Source organism: Coenobita brevimanus, chromosome 94 (genome assembly GCF_032717465.1).
Source record: "Coenobita brevimanus isolate Jiangsu-jjx chromosome 94, ASM3271746v2, whole genome shotgun sequence".
Classification (NCBI taxonomy): Eukaryota; Metazoa; Arthropoda; class Malacostraca; order Decapoda; family Coenobitidae; genus Coenobita; species Coenobita brevimanus.
The window spans coordinates 40,656,435-40,664,230 of record NC_137047.1 but is presented as its reverse complement, the minus strand read 5'-3'; the positions used below and the strand labels follow the sequence as shown (position 1 = coordinate 40,664,230).

Genomic DNA, 7,796 nt, shown 5'->3' with positions numbered 1-7,796 from the left:
CCTGTGCCCCGTTTGAAAACAAGGTCGGGGTTTATAATATTAAGACCGCTGTTCTTTGTCCATCTTATCAGATGTTCGCTAAAAATATCGATATTATTCATCAGGATGTCAGACTTCAGACTCGGTACAAGCTGACACACACAGATTTCCATATTTCCATTTTAGGTTTTCAACTCACCCACAAGTCCTCCGAGATCATCGAAGACGGGTACATTAACTTTCCATGACATCAAGAAGTCCACAGTAGATTAAGCATTTAGAGGGAGTCCATGCTTCAGTAGTTTTTCCTGAACCCAGCACTTGAGTAAGCCGAATTTAGCTTCTAACTGAGTTCTAATGCTAAACACTCTGTTCAGATCTGATGCCCTTACAGTGATGAAGTTGATGTCACTGAAGAGAAAGTTGTTTTTCTTCCTGATGGGACTCATCAGGTGTGAGGCTGTGTTGTGTTCTCCTGTGTGTATGATTACCCTGTGCTGCAGTAGAACTTTCCTTTTTGGCCTTCTTCCATGAGGCTGCATCTTTCTGTAGGAGGTATTTGGGCAGCTGCAGTTTCACAGTCTATTCTGGATTTTAAGTTGCTCACTATCTCTTTTAACACAAAAGGCAACATTTTTCAAGCTCAGCTTTTGCAGTGGAGACAAATAGTGGTGGCTGTGGTGGTGGTGGTGGTGACGGGGTGGAGGAAGCGTGACCCAGGGTGATGGCGTTGGAAGTCGTAGTTGTGCTAACATCGTGGGACGGGGCCTCCAGTCAGCCACACGAACAGTTACTCTTGTAGCATTGCTTTTAATTTATTAATTTCTTAGATCAATCGTTTTACCTCTGTCTTTTGCTACACGCTCTTGTTAAATTTTCTTAATAATGCTCATTTATTCATTAGCAGTTGTTATATGATGAACACTTGGCACATGGACATTGCCTGGGGCATCACTGTTTGAATTTACTGTAAATTTTTCGATTAACATACCTTTTTTCACTCACGCTTTTTGTAACCCAAGTTCTCTACGTTGTTGCTGAAGCTGCACAGTGAAATTTGCACTAAGATATTCGCTAATAGGATGGTGTACACTAAAGTCATTGATTATTTTGGTGGGGTCGTGGGAGGGACACTGAGGGACGCCGTGTTCAGTACTGGCAACTGGAGCAGACCAATGTAGTATTAAACGTTATCACCTTAGGTCTTGGAATCTGCAGTAATCACGTACATGAGATGGTGTAGTGTACATTAGACCACAGAAAAGGAGACTGAGTTAGAACCCTATAGCCACGGTGTGATGGCAAATCAGGCGGACGAGAAAAAAGCATTACTGTCACGTGACAGGAAGGGATTAGGAAGGGTGAGAAGTAAAGGTAGGGATAAGGGAGGTGGGTGAGAGAGAGAGAGAGAGAATTAGACTCGGCTACCATGCTCACTCATCCAAGGACAGGAGAAAAATGGGTTCTAGAAAATATGTTGCAGAAAAGGTGAATATAATACAGGTGGTTACGGTGGGAGTTGAGGAGGTGGGGGAGGGGAGAGGAGTGGGGAGAGATGTGGAGTGGGTGAGGAGCAGAGGGAGAAGATGAAGTGGGAGGGAAAATGTAGCAGGCGAAGGACAGAGGAGGAAGTGTGTTTGGGAGGGAAGGTGAAGTAGGGGAGGGATGTATGAAGAAGGTGGATAAAGAAGGAAAGTGGGAGTTGGTGATGGGTAGAGGAGAAAAGGTGAAACGGAGGCTAAGATGAAGGGGACGAGGTTGAAGGAAAGGTGAAGGATGTGAAAAGAATACAAAAGCGGGTGATGGATGGAAGAGGACGGTGAGAGAAAACGAAAGAGGTGAGGAAAAAGGAAAACTATGTTCGAGAGGAGAGGGTAAGGAGGTTAAGAAGATGGGGAGGAAAGGAAAATTTGGAGATGGGGAGACGATAAGAAAGTAAATAAGAGGTTCGTGAGGGAAGGACGAAGAATGTTAAGGTGAAAACAGGAGGATGACGATGGGAAGGGGAAGGAAGATATTGGAGGTGGGAGGATAGGAAGAGGAGATTCATGGGTGGAGAGAAAATGATAAGGTGGGGAGAGAGAGAGAGAGAGAGAGAGAGAATGAGTGTGTGTGTGTGTGTGTGTGTGTGTGTGTGTGTGTGTGCGTGTGTAAGTTTCCAAGTCATTATGGTGGAGCTAAGTTAGGGTGGTGTAAAGATGGGTGTGGTGAGTGGATGAATGAGCGTGTGGGCGAGTGGGTGGAATATGTAAGGTGAGGGGTGGGTGGTGCAGGTGGGTGGGGTGGTTCTGTTATCAAGGTTGGTAGGGTGTTGTGCAGCCTCGTACGTAGCTAGAGTGGGACAGGATTGGGCAGGATGAGTGGGTGGTTGGGTGAGTGGGGTGGCAGGGTGTGGTGGTGGGTGGGTAAGTGGGTATGCAGGGTGGGTGGGTAGGTGAGTGGGTGCGAGGGTAAGTTGATAAGTAGTGTGGATGGGTGGGTGGGTGTCTCGGTGAGCTGGGTGGAAACTTGAGTGGGTGAGTTGGTGGGCAGGGCAGGGTTAGTGGCTAGGAAGCTGAGTAGGGTAAGTGGGTGGATGGATAGGTGGGTGGGGAGGGGGAGGATCATGAGACTTTGTTTTCATAGGGAATAGGTTCATGGCAGGGATAGGGCCATGTGGGAATGTAACGTCATGGGATATATATCTATGGGGAAACGGGCCAAAGTTGGATTATAGGTTGAATGGGTAAAAATGATCATTATGAGAGAAGAGGTTCATGGAAAAAACTATAACCATGTGGAGATTTGGTGTTTGCCAGTGGTGAAAGCAAGTCTCTGCGGGAAAGTATGTCCATGGGGATGACATTTCAGTGAAGAAAAATGGTCAGAAAGTGAATACAGAATCATTCATTCATTCATTGCCAGACGCCATGTATCCCAGACGGGGTGGCCAATGGCTTAGAGTTAATTGTTTTACAGGGAGGGGCACTAATCCTCCACCAACCCCACTTGACACGTAGGGATGCCAACAGCATCTGGTGTTCCCAGGCGGTCACCCATCCAAGTACTAACCAGACCCAACGTTGCTTAACTTTGCTGATCGGACGGGAAGCGGTGTACTCAACGTGGTATGGCCAGAATAAGAAAATAAAAAAGGTTCTTGATCTATAAGAGCTCCATCGTAGAAAATGCACATGTGGGAAAATGTCCGTGGGAAAACTCGGTGCACTGTAAAATAAGTGTCCATTGGAAAAAAAGGTTCATGAGGGAAATGGATCCATGGGGGAAAACGTAATTTCATATAGAAAATACCCATGAGCAGAAGATAAGTGTGTAAGGAAAGTACGCCCATGCGGGAAAATAGGTTCAGGAGGAAAGCCTTGTTCATTTGGATAATTTTGTCATGACGGGAAACGAATACCCTGGGGGGGAAAGGTAGATGTGGGGTGGGACCTATACAGTGTAGCCGTAGGCGGTTTATGTGCTAGCTTATTATAATACAAGTAACTAGACCGCAGAACAGCTATATACTTAGTCATGCTGAGTAACAGGGATACACCAAAGTGATTGTGTCAGACCTCATGAGAGAGAGAGAAACGGTGGGCGCATTTCATTTAGGAGCTCTGACACTTCATTTGAGCGCGTGAAATATTTCAATTAGGAGCCACATTAACCTTCATTCGGGCGATGAGATGAAACAGAGCAGTGGGCGCCGAGTTATAACAGATTACCTTAAAATCTTATCCACCAGAAAGGGTCATAACAATTTTGAATAATTGTTTCCTACCATATGAGTAATTTAGGTTAGGTTAGGTTAGATTAGGTTAGGTTAGGCTAGGTTAGATTAGGTAAGGTTAGGCTAGGATAGGTTATGTTAGGTTAGGTTACGATAGGTTAGGTAGTTAGGTTAGGCTAGGTTAGGTTAGGATAGGTTAGGTTTGGCTAGTTTAGGTTAGGTTAGGCTAGGTTAGGTCAGGTTAGGTTAGGTTAGGATGTCACAGTTTTTTTTTTTATATATCACGGGGTTTTTAAAATAAATGCTAAATATTATTTAACTGATAATAATATTCAATAATATTGAAGAGCAGGGACAATGATTGTCTTGCTACATCAAGCAATGATTACTTTACTGGTCCGCTTCGCACGATTCTCTAAGAACGAGAATTTATAAACTTTCTCAACAGTACACAGCAGAGACTAATTACTCACAAATGCTGAATTAGTACTGTTAGCCTCTGGAGAAAGTTACTTCACCCCTGACAATAAATAACTAATACTAACAATAGTATCAGGTTCTTGCTGATGCTTAACTCCTAGGAGGCACAACGGATTTTAAGTTCAGTACACAAGACTGGCCTAAGTACCAGTTATGAAAGGCAAACGTTTATGCAAGCTAGGAGCTATAAGAAATAAGCTTAACTGCGGAGAAATGAAACAAGAGTTTACATTACATTAAGCTCAAGCAAAAGAACTGTTAAATTTATTCATTACAAAATAAATTTAACGTTACAGTTCAAAATCAAATTAATGAGATCGCACTCACTCACTCACTCGAGCTAAATTCTTACGCCTAGGAAAAACACCTTAACTAAGCTCTTAAAACTAGGAAAATACAAAAAGAAATACTGGTCGATGAATGCGGTGTATCACCACTAAGGTGGGAGCACTGGGCAACTGTGCTAGTGGAGCTTGGTTGCTAGCTGACCTCTCACACTTCTGGAGCACAGGACCTCTCTCCATCACAACAAACACTCGACTGAGTAAGTCGTGGGAAAAAAGGGAAGCAGTAGGCTGCATTTTTTTAACGGTCGAGTGAGTGAAACGCACCCAAAACAAATCGCTCAGCGGAAGCGCTAATGTCTCACACAAAGACGATCACGTATGACAATGCAAAATTGATTTGACAAAGCATCCGTCCAAATGTGCGGTTAACTGAACGATAAACATTGAGTTTTCCACTAATAGTTCGTGGCTTCTCACAAAAGGGAAATGTCACAAATTTGATTCGTGACATTACGCCCCTACAAAATTAAATTTTTTCCTTATGGGAAAAAATTTGTGGAATATATATATATGTACACATCCTAACTCAGTCACACAAGATTCACACTGTGGTGTGTGTGCTATCCTGCTACAGGAGAAAGTCGCAGTCGCCAGTGAGCGAAAAAAACTCGTAATTACGTTAATAGAAGCAAGCTTGAGGGAAAAACTCCGTGATGACGGTGAAAATCCTGTACTCAGGTCAAACTGAGCGAAAATTCCCTACATTTACACTGACAACTAATTGTTGTGTAGCGTGGTGTATGTAATACACGGTGTAGGTGTGACAGTTGTAGTGTAACTGTACCTACGTGTAAAATGACACAGTAAATAATAATATGACGACGACGAAGGCAGAGGAGAAGAGGCGGCAGCGTGCGGCAGACGATCAGCTGGCCCGCACAGCAAAACTGCTACGCCCATTGCTGTACCTGCAAAATCAATTGAGGTGGAGCATCAAAAGTGTCAATGAGACAAAATTTTATTATGTTACAATTACTCTCTTTGCCTAGCAGTCAGTGCTACGACGTACATTCGAGGTTGCCATTAATTATAGCACACGATTATGGTCAGCAAGTTGAGAATCCTTGTGCAAACTCGGGTCTTCCATAGCCTCGAACTGCACACGGGTCCTCAACCTGTGCCTTAACCTACAGTACTTATATTAATATCGGGAAGCTGAGAATCCTTGTGCAAACTCGGGTCTTCCATAGCCTCGAGTCGCCTCTGCGGAGTTCTCTCTCGAACTTCCCCCATAGCCTACAGTACTTATATTAGTACCGGGAAGCTGAGAATCCTTGTGCAAACTCGGGTCTTCCATAGCCTCGAGTCGCCTCTGCGGAGTTCTCTCTTGAACTTCCCCCTTAACCTACAGTACTTATATTAGTATCGGGGAGCTGAGAATCCTTGTGCAAACTCGGGTCTTCCATAGCCTCGAGTCGCCTCTGCGGAGTTCTCTCTCGAACTTCCCCCTTAACCTACAGTACTTATATTAGTATCGGGGAGCTGAGAATCCTTGTGCAAACTTGGGTCTTCCATAGCCTCGAGTCGCCTCTCAACTTCCCCCTTAACTTACGGTACATAATATGTATGTACAGGCCCTGGTCATAATGTGTCCTGTGGGGCTAATGGGCGAGACGTCAGGTCTGCACCCACTTCACCACTACCCTGTCTCTCAACTGACTCAGAGATTACAGGTGTGGTTACAAACGGCACAGGAAGGACATGTCCCTGATTAGTGGTGTTACTTTGACACACACTGCAGGAACGGACAAAACTATCTATGTCTCGTCCCATCCCTGGCCAGAAAAAGTCAGCTCGGATACAGCCCTGGGTCTTCCTTTTGCCCAAGTGACCTCCTGAGGCTGAACAATGACCCCATTCTAACACTGCTAGGCGGTACTTGGCGGGAACGACAAACTGCAGTCGAACCTCGCCTTCGGGTGTTCGTGACTCACGGTAGAGCCGTCCTTGTTTGTGAAGGAACTTGGCTCGACCTCCCCGTGAATACTTAATCACTTGACCCTTTTGTTTATTCCGCACGGCAACAAGTGTCGGGTCAGAATGTTGTTCTTGTACAACAAGTTGACTACACATCAGATCTTGCGGCGATTCAATGATCACTGGGGTGACACAGTCTGGAGCCTCAGCCATGGCTCGTGTTACCACAGCAGCCGAAGTCTGAGTAGCGTCATCATCAGAGCAACTATCCTTGACTCCGTGAATGTTGCCAATGATGAGGTCAAATAAAGGTTCTGGCATGACAACTGCAAGTGTTGTACCAGTATAAAATGGAGATACCACCTGGATACATGCCTCAGGGAACAATCTCACTGATCCATCAATAAGGTTTGCATGGATCTGTCGACCTGTATACTGCTCAGGCCGAACTAGACTCAGCTTGACAGAGCAACCTGAGGAACCATTATCTCTCAGGACCTTCACAGGAATGTCTCCCACAAACCCTGGCTGAACAAGGAAGGTACTGTCACCTGCGGGAGGGCCTGTGGAGGAAGCAGCTAGCCACTCATGAGGGTGCTGAATTGATGCGGCAAACATTGTGCCTTGAGAATTATATTGGGAAGATGGAACATTGGCCATCTGTGGAGGGGGGTTCACTGTCACTGTGGGACTAGTGAACTGTGGGGGAGTACCCATACTGGTAGGGACGTGACCACCATGCTGCTGCTGAGGAATGAAGGCTGCATTCGCTTCCTGCCTCTTTTGAGCTGCTGGTGAAAAAGTTTGTCCCGACGGTCGGTTGCGTGGCTGATACTGCTGCTGGTTAGGGTACTTGTTGTACCTCTTCCACTCAGGTTTCTGAGTGTTTTGCCCCTGGTCCTTCCACTGCGGTTTGCTTGGACCTTGGCCATTATTCTGAGAATGGCCTTGTTGCTGGGGTTCAGTCTGAGACGGCTTCCCAGACTTGGCAGTATCTTTTCTGCTCCAGGTGTTTTGCTTACAAGTTTGATACCCGTATGCAGTAAAGAATGCGTCAGCCTTTTCCGCCATTTGGCTGGCATCTTTCACCTGGCAGATCTTAAGCTGTGCTATGAGCTCAGCAGGCCACGACCTCTCTAGCTGTGTAAGCAGCATAAGGTCAATTATCCCCTCACGCGTGGAAGGAGTTTCATCTTTCTCCATCCACTCATTTACGTAAGCTGTGAGACGGTCGAGGAACTGAACAACTGTCTCCTTGTCTTGGAGACGAACTCACATGAACTGAACTTTGGCATCGTCTACTGTGAGACCATACGCCTTAATGAGTGCAGCTTTCATCATCTCATATGTGAGATTGT

The 7,796-nt window shown here is 45.5% G+C and overlaps 1 pseudogene; it reads right to left on the bottom strand.

The window, feature by feature from the left end:
• Positions 1–2,981: 2,981 nt before the first annotated feature.
• Positions 2,982–3,100, bottom strand: LOC145413088 (5S ribosomal RNA; annotated as a pseudogene).
• Positions 3,101–7,796: the final 4,696 nt, after the last annotated feature.